General features: G+C 41.6%; 1 long non-coding RNA gene across 1 annotated transcript; it reads right to left on the reverse strand.

Annotated features, from left to right (window-relative positions):
- Window positions 1-8,067: 8,067 nt before the first annotated feature.
- LOC115031495 (uncharacterized) lies at window positions 8,068-14,728 on the reverse strand. Its single transcript, XR_003837127.2, has 3 exons — window positions 14,614-14,728; window positions 10,658-10,767; window positions 8,068-8,405 (listed from the first exon to the last, which is right to left on the reverse strand). It is a non-coding gene; the product is annotated as an uncharacterized LOC115031495 (long non-coding RNA).
- Between the last annotated feature and the right edge of the window lie 2,485 nt (window positions 14,729-17,213).

Raw genomic sequence — 17,213 nt, forward strand, 5'->3', positions numbered from 1 at the left:
TACAGCTATACAATTAAATACCATGCAGCCACATGAATACAGACCTGGAACAGTACCTGTCATATAATCTACATGAAAAGCAAAAAGAAGCTGACTGATGCTGGTAAAGGAGGTTTCAAATTGACATACCAGAGGCTAGTGTTTTTTCTTAAGAAAGTTGACAGTTGATTTAGTTGTCAATGTTTAAAAGACAAATACACACACACACACACACACACACACACACACACACATACACACGTGTGTGTGTATGTGTGTGTGTGTGTGTATTTGCATATGAATGAATTTGGGTTTTTGACTTCTCCTGGAAAATCGATTTAGAAGCCAGAGGACCCTTTGTGATGACAGGCAATAATGTCACAGAGTGGAGAATTCATGGTCTTAGATGCTGGTGACTGCCTCAGTTTCCCCAGTCTCTACCACTCCACATCACCTCCTTTTCTTCTTTCATAGAATACTGTGTCTCATTGTCCACAGAGAGCAAACAGAATTTGAATGCATCTGTGTTGTTATAATAAGTAGAAAACTTATGAGTGGAAAATTCATAGTTTTCTATAAAATAACTAGTAGAATATTCACCAATTGTTAGATCAATGTGTTTATAGCAACTACTTCTTCGATGGTCTTGGAAGAGAGTGTGGTGGATATTATGGTGAATAATATTCCTATGGATATTATGAAGGACCATGTCTTAAAATGAATTTGAGTTACTTTGTATTTTCTATGTGCATGTACACACTGATGTAAGTATACAGGTGTTTATGGAGCACATGCCTGTGACAGTGCTTCACTCTTCACCTTAGGGTTTTTTTTTTTTTGACAGACCTTTCTCTGAATCTGGAGACCATTAGTAGGCTGTGGACATTCTTGATTCCTCCTCCTTGTTGCTGACATTGTAGATGCTCACCACCATGCTTTGATCTATATGACGGTGATGTGCAGCAAGTAAGCCACCTCCTCAGCTCTATTTTACACATTTAAAATTTATTTTCATTTATATGTTTGCATGTGAATCTGTGGGAGAATATGCCACATTGTACAGGGGCCCTAGAAGGCCAGAAGAAGCTGTCACATCCCCTGGAATTTGGCTGACATAAAGTTGTAAACTACCAAACATGGGTACTGGCAACTGAACTCAGGTCCCTTAGAAAAGCAGGAAATAATCTTAACTGCAGGGCCACCACTCCACCCTCCCATTTTTTTATTTTTAAGCCAAATAAAGTATGAAAATAAAGTTGCCTATGAATAGTTAAAGGCACAAAAAATGGGACCATGTGTTGAAATCTGGCAAATAAAAAATGATATACATCAGAGAAAAAATGTATTATTTATTGTACCTTATTATATTTATTTTGTCCTAGGATAGTAACTTTAAGATTGACTAACTATACAATGGAATTAAATACTGGTACGTTTACATGAAAAATTGCAAGTTTGAAGAGAGCAAGAAAATAGTCATAGGCTCCCTTGGTGTTGTTACAGGTTTCCGAGTGAAAGCTGCAGGTGAGCAGGTTGTGACAAATGTGACTTCCAGGATCACAGTTTTACAAAGTAGTGAATTCCCTGACATGGCCGTCATCTGAGCAGATCCGAGGAATCCACCAATGGTGTTTCCAAGTAGAACAGCAGCCTGCTGGAGATTTGAGGTTCTTTGGAAGCTCAGTATACTCACTGACTTCAGTCTTCACCAGTTCCCTGGGCCTCAGCACAGGCAGAGGATGGGGTGCTGAAACTACACTCAATGAAATAGTACATCCGCCATTTTCAAAGTCATTTCACTCATGTATGATTTCTAAAAACATTAAAAATAGGGCATTTTCTGAACTGCCTCTAATACAATCCTAGCTCTCTACAACTTTCCTGAAAGAAAACAGTATCTTTGCTTCTTATTCTCTTGACTTGTGTCTAAGTCGCTGTGGGTCCATACAGAGTCTACCCTCATTAGTGTGACATACTGTTTTTTTTTTTAAATCCATATTGCTACTACATGGCCTTTAATTCTCATAGAAACATTTAAACTCTTTAATTTAAAACCATTTAATTGTTTGCTATGGTGATAAAAATATAATGGGACATAAACTCAATGGCATCCCCAACATCATGAACTGTAGTAATTAGCCAAGCAGAACCCTTAGACCTTCAGACTTTTACTGGGTTGTGCTCCTTTTATTGAATACAGGGCATTAGTTCCCTGTATCATTTACTTGTCTTACTGCTACAAAATACCCAACAAAAGCAACTTAAGGCAGGAAGGGCTTGCTTTGGCTCACAGTTTGAGAATACATCCCATAATACTAGAGAGGACATGGTGGCAGAGGCATGGATTAGCTGGCCACCTTGCATTTGCACTCAGAGAGCAGAGAGATGAAATACTAGCCCTCCGTTTGTTTTCTCCTTCTTGTTCAGTCCCAGCCCATGGAACGGTGTTGCCCACATTTAGGCAGGGACTTCACAACTCAGTTAACCTAATCTAGAAACTCCTCCCTCCCCGAAGGCTGTCCAGAGATTTGTTTCCATGGTGATTCTAAATCCCATCAGGTTGGCACTCAACATAAACCATCCATACTGCTGACCACCATCATCTGCCCTCTCCCTCCAATTCCCAGGAAGCACAAACCCCTGGAAACAACTCAGAAAGTGGGAAATGTTCTTGCAGGTTCTGAATCCCCTATGCACCCCTTAAAGGACTTGACCCAAGGCATCTCTCCTTCTTTGAAACTTAAGGGGCTCATAATAAAATGGTACCCTGAGACTGACACCTCTTAGAAAGTCAGTTACTATCTGTTCCACAGATGATCAAATGTTAGGAAGAAATGAGATCATGGTGTAAAATCTGTTACAGTGCCTGGCACCTTTGGGATGCTCAATGAGAAGAGGCCATACCTGATAGCAAGAAGAAAGCCCCCTTTATCAGGGGGAGCTCCCAGGAAAAGATTAGATTTTGACATATCAGTAGGAATGCATTAAACTAGGCTATATTGAACCATCTGATAGAAGACTACAGAGAAGATTTTTTTTTAAACAGGAAAAAAAAATTCAATCATCTGGGTGCTTCCAAGGGCCTGCAGCCTTGCTGGTATCTAGATGGCCTGAATGACCTTCTGTACTTCCCCTGCTACTTGCAAGGTTGCGTCTGGTGACAGCTCTCACTGACCCTATGAAGGCCTTCAAAGTGTTTCTTAGACCCCCATTTGCTCCGGGCTTTTTTGATATGTACCAAAATGTCAGCTTTTCAAAGCTAATCTCTCCCTGAGTTTCTGACATGCATTCAGCCCTGGTGAATTTGCAAAAACCTCTGGGACAGAATAGTTTTGCTTGGGCAGAATACAAAAACCATTCCAGCTGGCAGGCAGAGCTGAGAAATCCACCTGCCTCTAAGTTGGTTTGTGCCTGTCTAAGTGCTCTCTGGAGCTTTACTTAGTTTCCAACTTGCTCTGACTGTGAAAGTTCCATCTTCTAAATGTTAAGTCACTGAGCCATGAAAGGATGCAACATGACCATGGCCAGCAGGCAATGGCATTGTTCTCGGGCATGCTGGATGCCTAGTGCCAGATGTTAGGAACTGAGCAATGGACTGCTAAATAGTGTGACATCTTAGTCCTTTCATGGCTAATAACTGTTGTGACAACTCACTGAACACCTACAATGCATCTGCATTACTTTCTTGTTGTTGCATTTACCCTTTACAGTAATCCCTATAACCTATAGTCTTGATTATCATTTTACAGAGAAGAAAACTAAGGCCCAGAAGGTTAAACAGCTTGCTAATGGTCAAACAACTGGAAAGAAACAGAGTTGAAGCTGGAGCTGAGAACTGTCTGATTTTAAAGCAAGTGCCCTCTCATGTATGCTTATGAAAAGGAAGGAGCTTGATGTAGTAGGTATGAACTGTTTTCGGTTGGTAGATGATGGACTATGTCAGTGGTTCTCAACCTTCCTAATGCTAAGCCCCTTTAATACAGTTCTTCATGTTGTGGTGATCTCAACCATAAAATTATTTTCATTGCTACTTCATAACTAATTTAGTTACAGTTATGAAACATAATGTAAAAATCTAATATGAATAAAGTCTTAGGTAACCCCTGTGAAAGGCTTGTCCTACCCCCAAAGGGGTCTTGACCCACAGATTGAAAACCAGTGGGTTATGGGTGTGGTATTGTTGAAGTCCCAATGGTAGTTATTAGAGAATAGAGCTCACTCTTGCTAGAGAGAAGGTGGTAGTGATGTATGTATCCAAAAGAAAGTCAAATGGCCTTGTGTTGACTCCAGCCTATCTCTAAAACAGATTACCTGCATTCTCTCTGCAGAAACAGAGGCAACATTCTTGATTTTCCTCTATTACAAGATGAGGTGTCACTTACTAGTCAATGACAGGGTCTTATTTCATATAGTACTCCTGTTCTGCCTGGGAGTCCATTTGAGATATGGATACTTAAAATAATATCAATAAACATGCAACTTTACTTTCACATAGCACCTAGTAGGGACTCCAAGACTCTTGGGGGATACTAGGAAGAAATACAAATATGTTCCCTAAGGGCAATGTGCTTTTGTAGGTGAACATGCCCTCTTCCTTTTATGTGTGTGTGTGTGTCTGTGTGTGTGTGTGTGTGTGTGTGTGTGTGTGTGTGATACACATGTTGTGCAGATGCCTGTGGAAGTCAGAAGAAGACATCAGATCCCCTAGAGTTACAGGCAGGAGTAAGTTGCCTAAGTATAGATAATGAAAACCAGACTAGTGTGTCATCTGTAAGAGCAGTGTGTGCTCTTAATGCTAAGCTCTCTCTACAGTCCTGTGAATATGCCCCTTTGTGTGCTGCTTATCCTTCTTCTGTTGTCTTTGGAGTCCTTTGGTATGTTAAAGTAGCCCAATTCAGATCCAGGAATGTAAATCTTGACTTCATTTCCTGCTTCTCTTACCCTCCCTTTCCCTAGTCCAGTCACTTTCATTTTGTTTGGAAGCTATTTGGGTCACCAGATCAGACTTCATTTCCCCTGTTGCCTTCCTATGTTTTGTTAGGAAAATACACATATCACATTCTTTGAGGGAGGGGTTTTTAACTTTTCAAATATAAATGCACTGATGTATTTCATTCTAAGGCATGATGGGAATGGGATCCATTCATCTACAATAGGGTCTGTATTTCCTCCTTTTAGTTCCAGAAAGGCTTCCAGGAGTAAAACACAGCAGATCTCCAAGTCTAAGTCAGAAAAGGCAATGAAGCTACCCAATGGGCTCTTTTGGTAATGTTGCCTCCAAATTATGTTGAACCCAAAGAGTCACATAGCAGGGCTAAATGCTACCCATCTGTGTCCTCAATGGAAACCCAGCACAATCTTCCTTATATATGAGTGGCTTAGCCCCAGATGACTCTTCACACCACCTTTTGAGCTGCCACAATTCTACCGTATAGCAGACACTAACTACCTAACCATGGCCACACTGCAGATCTGTGGTTAAGTTAAGCTACTACTAATTTTAAGGGATATTTTTAAAGGGGCAGAGAAATGCATGTGTTATCTAAAGAGGGGTTGTAGCAGGTAAGAATTGCTTTTTTTTTTTTTTAATGTAAGGAAACTATGACAAGCAATAGGTATGTTGCTAAAGGGGTTGGGACTGAAGAAGGAGTACAAATTTATATCCATAAAAGCAGGAAATGGTGCATATATTCAGGGTCACAGATAGATACTGTGATGGGATGGCATGGTGGGTTCCTTATGATTGCTTCCAATATGTTACAGTGCAACGGAAAAACAAAAGCTAAATGGAGCATTGGGAAGGGAACCTGAAGCTAACGAAGATTTTGATAGGTTTCAGAACTCCAGAGGAGGGAGTCGGAAATTGGGAGCCCCAGTGGGAAGTCAGACAAGGGCATGTGCTGTAGGTCCTGCCATGGGTATCCAGGTGATTGGAAGCCATCTGAGATCTTGACACTCTACAACCTTTATGGTTAGCTCCATCTGTCAACTTGACACAGCCTAAAGCCATCTGAGAGTCTCTACTGAGGGATTTCCAAAACCAGACTGATATGTAGCCTTGTCTGTGAGCTATTGTCTTGGTTAGTGATTGATGTGGGATGGACCAGCACAACATCAGTGGCATCCTCCCTGAGCAGGTGGGTCTGGGTTATATAATAAAGCTAACTGAGCATGATCTAGAGAACAACCCAATAAGTAGAATTTCTCCACAGTCTCTGCTTTAGTTTCTGTCGTGAGTTTCTGCTCTGACTTGTCTTAGTGACAGACTATTACATGCAAGTGAAGATGAAATGGGCCCTTTCCTTCCCTAAGTTGCTTTTGCCCATGTTGTTTGTTTGTTTGTTTGTTTGTTTTATCACAACAACAGTTGACAAACCAGGACATGAGATCTAATGCCTAATAGAGAGATGCAAGGGACTGCCAGAATACTGATGCTTTTGCACAACTCTGTTTCCAAACCCATCCTATATCCTTCCTTGGTTCACAAGAAACTGGTTTCCTTTCAGATCGCTATCTAGGCTACTTTGTCCTCTGGCTCCAAGTTGGCTTTGGTCAATAGGTAGCTCACACTGGTCAAAAGTTGGAGGAGGCAGAGATAGTTCTGTCAACATCAGTATTCCTGTATGTCCTACCTCTTTTCCTTCTCCAGCTCATTCTGCTCAATAGTGGGAATTCCTGCTGCCTGTATTCTTCCCTTGCTGATCACTACCCCTTTGGATTTTGTATCATTTCCCTTATTACAGTACCCTCATTAAAATCCTTCAGTCCACAGACCCATTTAGTTGAGTCCTGGCTAGCTTTTGGTTGTCTTACCCCTACTTTGAGCAGGCCTGCTGCATGCCCATGTTTGCCAGATCAGTTATAGATTCTGTGATTCATACCACAATGGCTGTTTTCCGAATCCCAATTTACTCTCAGAAGTATTATAATTTTGATAATTATAAAAGCATTCTTCCTTGTCTACCTTGTTCTATTTACTACACCCCCAAATGCTTTAGAACTTGAAACTCAGGATAACCATCACCTCTGGTCAGTGTATCCTTGCTCTCTTCAGCTTTCCTTGTGAAGTGGGAGGTGAGATATCTGGAAAGGAACTGACTCATCAGCCTGGGAAAAGGAGGAAAGGCAGGAAAATCCTGACTTTCATTCTCCATCTCCAACACAGCAGGCTGAACACAAATGAGATAACAGAACTCATCATGTTTGTGATTGTCATGCTTCCATGTTCAATCATGTAGAACAAAGAGACACATCCCTAGGGTCACAAGATCATTATCATCTGATCTCCTATTTTAGAGAGTCAACCATGATATTGGTACAGGTGACCTGAGACATGCCAGGCTATAAACAGCCTTGAGCAAGTTAAACCGAGCCCCGATGGCCTTGGTTTCTTCATTGGCAAATGAAAGCATTAACTGTGTCTGTCTCGTGATATGATTGAGATTAAATGAGTTAATACGCAAAGTTAATGCACATGTGTTATTATTCAATAGTAACCACATCACATGCACATGCACCCCAAAGTATATACACAGAGAGGGAGGAGGAACTATGTGTTCATAGGCAGAGAGACTCACACTTATGGAATAGAGAAGAGAAAACAACACTGTCTTTCTGAGAAACACAGACTGGGATTCTGATGTAATATGACTTTAGACATCACTGTGCTTTGTTGAAACAAAGGGAGATTTCCTATCTGAAGAGCATTTGGATTTCCTCAGACACTAGAAAAGCTGGGCTGGCTTTAGGGTAAGCATCTTCAGAGCAATCTACAGTTGACTTCTTGGAGACCAGTCCCTGGGAAGCATGGGATAGCCTCTGAGACCTGTATCCATTCATAGATTTTACACATGACAATAACCTAGACTTTTATGTTTATGATCTGAAATCGACTCAAGGGTGCTAGAACAGAAGGGAGAGAGGTGTATCCTGGATACAACCAGAAAGAAGACCTGGTGAAGTAGTTACAGTGGGAGAGGAGCAATATGAGGAGCCCTGTGGCTTTTTCTGGACAGTAATGTAAAGCTGAGAAGTTAAATCAGAAGAGCTACCTGCGATGGAGCAAGATTATCCCCATAAGAACAGATTTGGAATGAGCTCTGTGGTGACACAACGGAGAGTCATCTGAGAAGATGCAAACACAACTGAGAAATTGCTTCCATCAGATTGGCCTGGGGACATATCTGTGCGACATTTTCTTGATTGATGATAGAATGGGGACAGGCCACTATGGCAGTACCATCTCTTCAATAAGCAGTCTTAGTTAGTATAAGAAAGCAGGCTGAGCAAGCCAGTAAGCAGCAGTCCATATGGGCTTGGCTCCAGTTCCTGCCTCCAGGTTCCTGCTTAAGTGCCTGCCTTGGCTTCCCTTGATGATGAATACCTTCTTCCCTCTGCCAAGTTGCATTTGATCATGGTGTTTACCACTAGAAGAGAGAAACAAACGGAGACAGGTTATTATCTCATTAAATAAGGTACAGGTGAGTTAAGTCCACCAGTGGTGAGGAAGCTCACTGGCTTTAGTGCAGAGGTAGTTCCCAGGGGTGGGGCAGGCAAAACCAGAGTCCATGTACATAAACCTGAGCAGGTGGGCAAGGGAATCAGGGCCATGTTTATTATGCATGTTCTGAGAGTATGAAACAAATTCCTGGGCACAGGAGAGCAATGTTCACCCACCTATATGGGAGTTAAGGGATGGCCATGAGTGGTGGAGCAAAAAGTGTCTAGGTTGTTAGATATGGGGCAAACAAACCCCTTTAAGCTACTAGGTAGGCAAGCAAAGAAGAAACCAACAAACTTGAAATCATTGCAGACCAGAGTTGGGGAGGCCTCTATCTTTATGAACCTAGAATACCCCATGTTTGAGCTGCTGTAGCTTCAAGTGACACCTTGGGCTCACTGGCAGGTCAGCCCTACTAATTATAGGAGACAATCTTTACTTTCCTATAATAATCCCTATCACGGAGACTATCCAAAAATTCCTAAGAGCTGGCCTGTATCACATTGAAATCTGGTCACATTGACTGAAACCTTTTTCTAGCCATTGTTTGTTGTATTGTTCCAAATATAACCACATAGTAAAATAAATCCCCTAAAAATAGTTTTGTACCTGGCACTCTGTTGGAGAGTTTCATGATTTTTGGGGGGTGGGGGATGTCAGCTTTTGTAACAACTATACAAGGCTTATATTTTAGTTAATGCAGTGTGCTCCAAACATTGGGTATGGATAACCAGTGCATAATTGCCCTCACCAAGAGTCACTATTGTGCTGTAGTCTTTCATATACAAGAAGCTATACTTTGCATCTTTATAATAACAGTATTAACGACCTGGGAATGTATTCTAAGGTGGCATTACTGTGAGCAACATCCATTTTCTGTTTCATTACCAAGAGGGGTCATTCGCTAATCTTCTGATGGCATTGTGTAAATCTATTTCTCCAAACTGTTCTCCTGGGATAAACAGATAAAGTCATCATTTTGTTCGCTGTGGTGTCTCTAACTCTCAAAATGACTGATGGGCCATAATGGTAATCCATGGGATGGAGTGCATCAGCAGTGAGGATAGCTTTTGGTTTCCTTGGCAACTCTCTCCTAGGGATACCATGGAAGCCACATTTATTACAAGGTAAAAATCTGGAAAAAATATTTTTAAAAAGACATTTTTTTCAATTGAAATTTTATAGACCTAAATTAAGTTTACTCAAGGGAATTGTGTTTTGCACCGCTATCATTTTTTTCCAGTGTGTGTGTGCTGATTTCTCATTAGAATGGCAAATTCTATCCTGAGAGAAGGGCTCTCAGGGAGGGGAGAGTGCTGGGGGTAGAGGAGATTACAGAGGCTTAATAACCCCAGTTCCAAGGAGGATGTGGTTTTTCTCTCAGCTCCATTTTCCAATACAGCCCTGAGGGGAAGTCATTTAGAATCTAAGCAAGCTCCTTCAAAAGCACACCCTCCTTAGTATGGTGGTATTCAATCCAAGTAGAAATAATTGAGCCTTTCCTATTGTTCTTCCAGGAAAGTCTCGGTGAGATTGATTATCATTTCCTAAGCAATGAGCTTTCAAGCTCAGCACTACTGATGTGTGTGTGTGTAATACAGCTTTATAGGTTGCAGGATCTCCCCTATTGTGTAATCCTATGTCTCCAGGAATTGCCAAGTAGCTCCTGGGAGGCAAAATAGTTCCATTTGAGATCTGATAAAGCAGCCACCATGTATTCCAGGCGTAACTAACAAACAGCCTTTGTCTTTTCCCTGTCTGTCCTCAAGCCCTCTCTCTATATATATATGTATATATATATAGAGAGAGAGAGAGAGTGAGAGAGAGAGAGAGAAAGTGCTATGTGATACTGACATATAATTTATAAGTACTCATATATGAGGACATAATGACGTCTTGAGTAGTTGTAGGCATACATTTTTTGCAGTCTATTTTAATAAGGGATCAACCTCTCCTCCATCCTACCACCCATCAGAGGTAGTGGAAGAGAAAAGGTATTAGGATATGGGGGAAGTGAACCTGTTTAGCAATAGTTCTTGGGGGTGGGCTCAAATCTTCTTTGTCAGTAAATCAATGCTGTAGCAAACACCAGATAAAAATCAGCAGATGCAGACAAGTCCTCTCCACAGGCATGAACCAGCAACTGTAGTTCAATCATGAAGAATCTGCAAAGCTCACCAACCAAACCAAGGCCGCTGAAGTGGTAAGAAGTTGCAGGAATCACACAAGCAGTTTTCTGGGCAGGTTTCTCTCAATGGCAGCATTACCATGAGTGGAGCTCAACAACACTGTAAGGCAAACCAATGCATGTGTGTTGTTAGTAAAGAAGAGTGAGGCAGAGAAAATCAAACCAATGCTCCCGCTCCCACTGCCTGTGGGGTCATAGTTATAACCCTCCATCATGCATCCTTTCACATGTCTGCTTTAGCAAGACATTATTTCACCTGTGTGCCCCCCAAAAAATCAGTTGACATCTCTGACTTTCTAAAGAAACTAGAAGTTTCCACTTAAGGTAGGTATGTAAAGAGATGCTCACATCCATCTTCCAGTCATTTTTCTCAGGTCTCTCAACAGCTCAACTATGGCACATATTTCTGATGAGAGTATTTAGGTCAGAGAGAAGACACAAACACTTCAAGGCTTAAAACCAGAAAAGTGAAGAAGATGTTCAATTCCATATAATCAAAGGAGGTGTCATGGTAGAGCCTGCTCCAAATTGCACAGAATCTAGTTTTTACTTTTAGAATTCTATTTGTCTCAACAATTAACCACAAAATTAGACACATCTTGAGAATAAACCTATATAACACTTTTAAATCCTAGAAGACAACTATTTTTTATAAGATCCAATACTAAAAATAAAATAGAATAGATACAACACTATTTGTAGCCCCTTGTCCCTCTAGGTGGCTTACGTTCTACCATTAGAGTATGATTCTGAAAGTCCCATGGGGGGAATAAAGATAAAATGTATCACACATGATATTCACATATTTGGAAAAAAAAACATGTTAGGAAGAATGAGATTTCTAGGGACTGGGAAGGAAAGAGTCATGGTAATGAACAATCCATAAAATGCATGTATGGAGATATCAGTGAATTATAGTAATCTGTATAACCAATACATGTGAATATATAATATATTAATTATTATTAACATATTATAGTTATCTACATGTTTTTTTAAAATATATATATGGTAGATAGTCTTATGTCACCTTGATACAACCTAGACTCATCTGACAGGAGGGCACCTCAATTGAGAAAATGTCTTCCTAAGATCCAGTTGTAAGGCATTTTCTTAATTAGTGATTGTTGGAGGAGGTCCCACCATATTGTGGGTGGGGAAACTCCTGGACTGATGGTCCTGGGTTCTATAAGAAAGCAGGCTGAGCAAGCCATGTGGAGCAGGTCAGTAAACAGCACCCCTCCATGGCTTTTGCATGAGCTTCTGCATCTGGGTTCCTACCCTGTTTGAGTTCCTGCCCTGACTTCCATTAGTAATGAACATTAGTATGGATGTGTGAGCCAAATAAATTCTTTCCTCCCTGACTTACATTGTTCATGGTATTTTTTTTTTTTTGCTCATCAATAGAAACCCTAAGACTACATACATGTTAAATATATATTCATATAAATATGTCTCTCTGTCTCTGTCTCCCTATCTCTCTGTCTCTCTGTCTCTCTCTGTCTCTGTCTCTGTCTCTGTCTCTGTCTCTGTCTCTCTCTCTCTCTCTCTCTCTCTCTCTCTCTGTGTGTGTGTGTGTGTATGTAAGACATTATCTTTGGCAACCAGAAGTCTGCTGCTGACAGAAGGCTAGGCCAGTGATGACTGCTGGAATGGACTGTACAGTCCCTGCCTTTCAGCATCTTATGTTCCACCAAGAAATTTCACTTCCATTAAAATATCAAGGCATAAGAACGTTCTGAGAATCAAGTGCTTCCCAGTGATACTCAAGAGCTGCCCTTTATAGAAACTATTTCTGAAGTCAGGATATCACCCCTCCATTACTCAGCTCCTGACAGATTTCAAAGACTGAAACCATGAAAACTGGGTGGCTAAGTGCCCTTGCTTCCATTGCAGCTCAAGAAGAAATTAAAAGCATCAGTCCTGTTGAGCCCAAAGCTGCAGACTGTGTAGAGTGGCAGGCACACTTCTATTTCGCTTCTTTTCAGCAGCAGCTAATTTTCTCCTGGGGAACCCTGGCTGAGCTGAATAACTCAGCAACTGTAGATTTTAAGCTCTGTAAACATGGTCTTTATTTGTGATTTTACATAAGAGATGAATCAGTTAAGACTTATATAAAACGTCAATGAGTCTAAGCACAGGCTGTGCAGAGACAATTGCCGTCATTTTACTTGGGGGTTTAGCTCCAAATTTGCTATGTTATTTATTTCATTTCATTCCTAGAAAAATAAGGTAGCTAAGTTCCCAATACTGTGCACCGTTTTCCCCCTGGGGTAATGGACATTATAAAACAAAAAAGACAGAAAGAGCCTCACTTCTGAGAGCTTTAATCAGCCACTAATGGATGGAATAGGTTAACCACCTGACTTCTTAACTAAATGACATGCTGAGAATTTTGGGTTTTGCCACTGAAAAGATGGAAAACTTACATCATTCAGGGAGGACGAAGTCAGAAAACTGAGCACATAGCACATAGGTGGATGGAGAATAACAAGACTGAAGATACAAGGCTCAGCAAATGATGTCAACCACATCTGGATTCTGTGGCTCTGGACCCAACAACATGTGGATGAAAAAGATCCTCAGAATTTCTACCCGGGCAAACTTTCATCTGTATATTCTCTAAATAATACAGAATAGCAGCTATCTCTTATATTGGGCATTACATGCATTAGAGATGATTGAAAATACACAAGGAGTATGAAGATTTATCACAATGGTCAACTTGATGAAATTTTGAATCACCTTCAGTATGCCTGTGGGGGATTAATCTGCATCGGGGTATTGGAAGTGGGAAGACCTATGTGTGTAACACCATTCCCGGGGATGGGATCTGGGATCATATACAAAGGAGAAAGGGAGGTGAGCAGAAGCAAGCATTGCTCTTGTTTTCTGAGTGAGGATGCACTGCAACACTCCCTTTAAGCTTCTGCCCTGGTGATCACGCCTATCTATCTTGAACTGTGAGCCAAAAACAAACCCTTTCTTCTTTAAGTTACTTTTGTAAGATTATTTTATCACAACAGGAAAAAGTAACTACGAAAGGAGGATTGTGAAGACTGGGAAAAGTAGCACTGTAGGATTTTGATAGGGATTTGGTGGGGAGTCCTGGAGTCATTCTCTCATGGATATGAGGGAAATTGGAGACGATTTTATTAGATCGTCATAATCACAATTCAGAGGTGGAATAGCATGATCATTTTTTTTCATGAATGGAAACAAAGAACCAGAGACACTTTCCCCACAATTTTCAGCCAATGGCAGAAAAGAAGAGGGCCAGTAAGGAACTGAGACCTGAGAAGGTTTCCAGAGGGTAGAGATACATCCTTGTGCATCATTGAACTTTTAGAAAATCTGTTAGCTTTCATGAAATTCCAGTCACTTGAAGTGCTACGTGTTACACTTAAACCTCGGATAGCAGCCCATTGGGAACATGCAAAGGGTCCATGCCTCTCATCAGGTCAGAATTTTGGGGACTGTGCCTGGCAGGAATAGTTGACCTTCTGCTGGTCCACATGACTATACGTGAACCAGTGAGGCTCTGGTGACGGATGCTTACTTTTACTATCTCATAGCAAGCTGAGTACCTCAACCTGCTAGAACAACCCAGGTGGTCTGGTGTTCCTCCCCGCCTGGGTCTCTACCCATGGCCATACAAACCCGCCTGCTCATGTACTTGTGGTACCTCAAGTACCTGCTGCCTGAGAATCATCACACCCTACATTATATTGGGGGCTTAATGGATTAAAAGGACCCCTCAACCTTGGCCTTGGCCACTACCCCAGCCCAGATCACAGGATAGCCCATGAGTACTGTTTGAAGCCAAATCCAATCTAACAAGTGCAGCTAGAGGCACCTTGGTTCTTCATGTCCCACTGTTCCTTGTGTGCGTCAGTCAAGAAACAGAGTTTGGTCCCTGATGCAATTCAATAATAGTACAACTCACCTTTAAACCATGACCACAGGCTCTGCACAGTGATTTGCTTCATTCCATAGAACTTCCGTTCCGTTCCCTCCATTCAAGAGCACAGCTTCATAAAGTTCAATGCCACACTGTTGGAGCTGAACACTCCAGGAGGGACAGGCTTTCCCACAGGGACTGGTTGCGTTGTTTGCTGGGACCTGGCAGTGGAACCAGTGACAAGGGCTGCTGAGACTGGCTACCATCCCAGTCCTTCATTTCTACAGTGCCACAATGACTTTAATTAACTACCTACCCTCTGACTCAGCAGCAGCTGATAAGGCTTCAGGCACAGCCAGGAGCGCAATAAATAGAGTGCTACTAGATGTATTGAAACTTCAGGACAGCTGTTTGAGCCAGCCAAGCCTCCTGTGACGGCCTGCTAGTGTACATGGCAAGAGCAGCCTGGTGTCCTTTGCATGCAGGAAGATGTCTCAGGCTGGCTGGAGGTGAGAAAGCTCTGCTTTCCCAAAGTTTGCTGGAGGAGACGCCTTTCTTGTCTCTGGTACTCTTAGTTGCTAAACCTTTACCAAACTCCCATAGAGGAATGGGCTGGGTTCACTTCAGGAATCTTCTCAGCAGTTTTATACAGCTGTGGCAGGGAGCCAACATCTCAGAGTCCTTCTGTGGCACCTGAGGCAAGAGAGATGAGAATAACCTTCAGAGGAAAGCAACCTGGAGTCACACAGCACAGAAGCAATGGGAAGCAAGCCCCAGGCTTCCTACCCAGTCCATGTGGGTTCTGGCAGCAGTGCTAACTTCTCCCATAGCTCTGGGCAAATCACCCAAATTCTCAGCCTTGGTCTTCTTGAACATGAAATAGGAACATTGCTAAGATTACTTTGTAAGTTGAGTAGAAAAAAAAAACTAATTAAGATAAAAACAGCATCTTCTTTGAACAAATAGCGCTAGCATGGCCAATGTGTTCTGTCCACATTGGTGATGGCAGAAACCAGAGCTAAGGCAGAGAGAGCTGCCAAATTGTGCAGACATGTATGAACATCTGCACATATACTGCACACACACACACATAGCACACACACTCTCACATATGTACCATGTAATGCACATACCCTTGCACAATATGTCCATACACATGCACACTCACCCACACACAGCAACTCACATACACACACACACACACACACACACACACACACACACACACACAGAGAGAGAGAGAGAGAGAGAGAGAGAGAGAGAGAGAGAGAATACTGGTTTGAGACTATTGTGTAACTTTCCAATTTTACAAAGATGCCTTTACAGTTTTTCCTGCTGGCTTCCTCAGCACAAATTATCAGCTGAGGCAAAGGCAGTCATCTCTACCAACCACCAACTAACATACCCATGTTTGAACCAGGTATAGTAGAAACTAAGTGAATCCCAATATTTGAGGCACTTACTTTGCTTCTTTGTTTGTATAGAAGCTCTTCTTCAGAATCCACTGCTAGAATATTTGCTTAAACTTGAATATCAGAATAAAATATGTTTTAACCATAAATAAGTCTTAGTTAGGCTTCTAATGTTCTAATAATTGCCATGAACAACACGGAGGTGTGGTTTTAGTTCACTTACTCTTCAAGGTCACAGTCCATCAATAAAGGAAGTTGGTGTAGAAATGCAAAGCAGGAACCTGGAGGCAGGAACTGAAGCAGAAACCATGGAGGAACACTGCTTACTGGATTGCTCCTCATGGATTTCTCAGCCTGATTTCTTATGTCAGGGGTAGCACTACCACCCTTGATATAAGCTCATGTACAGGTAAGTCTAGGCTTGTGTCAAGCTGACAAAAACCAACTAACACAAGTATGTCCTGAATATTACATGGGATATGATATATTTACATCAAATTTATTTGTTCATCTGGAATTAATTTGCACTTGTCTATGCTGTTTTTATGTGATGAGTCTAATAACACTACTAAGATAATCCAGACCTTGGGCTAGATGCTGAAAACAAAGCAGTTAAGAATGTTAGCTGGTGCCAGGCACACACCTTTAATCCCAGCACTCATTAAAGCAGAGGCAGGAAAATCTCTGAGTGTGAGGCCAGCCTGGTCTACAGAGTGAATTCCAGTACAGTCACGGCCACACAGAGAAACCTTGCCTTTATGGGAAGGACCAGGGAAATGATAGGTGATCTTTGTTCTTCAAAATTCCTTTTATTTATTGGTGAAATTTGTTCAATAATTTCATAGATATATGCAATGCGTCCTGTTTACCTTCAACTCCACCCTCTCCTAACTCTCTTCTACCCCTATGTTCCTCCCTGCTTTTTTAAGGCTCCTTTCCCACACTTATGTCCTTTTGTTTTGATTTGTGACTCACTAGTTTTAATCAGTAACTTCTGTGTGACCTTAGGTTTGGAACTATCCTGGACCTGGTGGGTTCACTTGAAATTACCCTTTTTAATATTTCTTTTTATATCTATATTGTCATTGTGTATGTGTGTGTCTGTGTGTCTGTATCAGGGTGTGTGTGTGTGTGTGTGTGTGTGTGTGTGTGTGTGCGCGTGTGTGTGCAGGTATAAGTATGTCCAAGTGCCTGCAAAGGCTAGAAGACAGAGTATAATTCCCTGGAGCTGGG

This window comes from Mus caroli, unplaced genomic scaffold, assembly GCF_978045245.1.
Source record: "Mus caroli unplaced genomic scaffold, Mus_caroli_1 scaffold_8, whole genome shotgun sequence".
Taxonomy (NCBI): Eukaryota; Metazoa; Chordata; class Mammalia; order Rodentia; family Muridae; genus Mus; species Mus caroli.